At 41.4% G+C, this 1991-nt stretch overlaps 1 non-coding gene across 1 annotated transcript; it reads right to left on the bottom strand.

Moving 5' to 3' along the window:
• Window positions 1-859: 859 nt before the first annotated feature.
• LOC141679821 (small nucleolar RNA R71) lies at window positions 860-966 on the bottom strand. The gene has a single exon (XR_012558190.1). It is a non-coding gene; the product is annotated as a small nucleolar RNA R71 (small nucleolar RNA).
• Window positions 967-1991: the final 1025 nt, after the last annotated feature.

Here is a 1991-nt window from a genome sequence, read left to right as displayed (position 1 = left end):
ATAATCTCTTAGTTAAGCGTAGTTAAAACAACCTCAATTTGTTAATCGTCTTAGCATTGGATAATAACCATACCATTGTTGCTTAAGTACATTGATTAAAATTAACTTAAACCAGTCCCTTTGGGAATGAACTATAATTAATTTTATATTACTTGCAATCACGTATACTTGCGTGAATATTAGCGCGCGTTCTAGCCCTAACAAGTTTTTGGCGCTGCTGCCGGGGACTCGGTGTTAATTTTTATTTTATGTGTTTGTCATCAGTGGTCGTTAAAGTTCATTGACTCGGACATTGTTACTTATTTATTTCCTTGTCGTGTTTCAAGTACTCTAGCGAGCATGTATGCATACGCGTTCTCGGTCACGTAAGAGAACCTTGTATCAAGCTGAGGAAGAAGTTGTAGTTGCTAAGGAAGTTTTCGAGGAAGTTCTTGTCGAGGAGAAAGTTGAAGAAGAGGCGGTTATTGCAATGGGAGAAGCAGAAGCGAATCTAAAGGCTTTGATGGATTACTCTCAACCAAAGATTAATGATATTCGGTCTAGCATTGTTCGACCAGCCATCTCGGCTAATACCTTTGAGATCAAGTCGAGTATGATTCAGATGATACAAAACTAAGTTCAGTTTGGGGGTTATCCGACAGAAGACCCCAACATGCACATCAGAGATTTTATCGAGATCTACGACACTTTCAAGTTTAATGGAGTTTCTGAAGATGCTATTAAGTTGAGGCTTTACCCATTCTCTCTGCGGGATAAAGCTAAGTGCTGGTTACATTCTCTACCACCAGGGTCTATCACCAAATGGGAGGATCTTGCTCAAAAGTTCTTAACTAAATTCTTTCCTATGGCGAACACTGCGTCAATCAGAAACACACTTACTCAATTTACTCAGCAATCTGGAGAATCTTTATATGAGGCTTGGGATCGCTATAATAAAATGCTTAGGAAGTGCCTCCATCATGGTATGGCTGACTGGATGATCATTAATTGCTTCTATAATGGTTTGGGTGCTACTTTTAGACCCATGCTTGATTTAGCATCAGGAGGAGCCTTGTGGGCTAAAAGCTATGATGAAGCTTATGAATTGATTGAACTGATGGCTGCTAATGAATACCAGAATCCCTCTCAGAGATTAATTCAAGGCAAGGTAGCAGGAATTCCGGAGTTAGATGCACCTACTGTTATAGCTGCCTTGCTTAAAGCGTTGACGATGAAGGTGGATTCTTTGGCTAACTATGGAGTTAATCAGAGTGTCTATTAGCTTTGTGTTGGTGCGCATGAGACTGACCAGTGTGCTATTTCTAGTGAATCAGCTCAGTTCGTGAGCAACTTTCGAAGGTCGCAGCATCCTGTGCCAGCCACCTATCATCCCAACAACCGCAATCATCCTAACTTCAGTTGGAGCAATTCTCAAAATGCGGTTCAATATTCTTATCAGCAGTATCCAGCAAAGCAGTACAACCCTCCTGGTTTTCAGCAACCACAATACGTACCAAGGCAACAACTCCAGCTGCAGCAATCTAATAAAAAATCTGAATTGGAGGAGTTGAGGCTCATGTGCAGGAGCCAAGCGGTTTCTATCAAAAACTTGCAAAATCAAATTGGACAAATTGACAATGCCTTGCTAAATAGTCAATCTGGTACACTCCCTAGTGACACTGAAGTGCCAGGAAAGAGGCAAGCTAAGGAGCAGGTAAAGGCAATTACATTGAGGTCTGGGAAGGTTGCGAATCCCGAACACACTCAAGTTTCGGATGAAGAAGTTGTGGCTGAAGAAGAAGTACAGAAGGAAGCTGATGTGGAACCAAGGAAGACTATTGTTGAACACACTCCGCCCGAGGGTAATAAAGGGAAGAAACAGATCTATCCTCCACCTCATTTTCCTAAGAGGCTGTAGAAGAAAAGGTTGGATAAGTAGTTTAAGAAGTTTCTGGAGGTGTTCAAGAAACTTCATATCAACATACCTTTCGCTGAAGCTCTTGAACAGATGC

The sequence above is a fragment of the Apium graveolens genome, chromosome 1 (genome assembly GCF_009905375.1).
Source record: "Apium graveolens cultivar Ventura chromosome 1, ASM990537v1, whole genome shotgun sequence".
Lineage (NCBI taxonomy): Eukaryota > Viridiplantae > Streptophyta > Magnoliopsida > Apiales > Apiaceae > Apium > Apium graveolens.
This window is presented reverse-complemented; position numbering and strand designations above follow the sequence as displayed.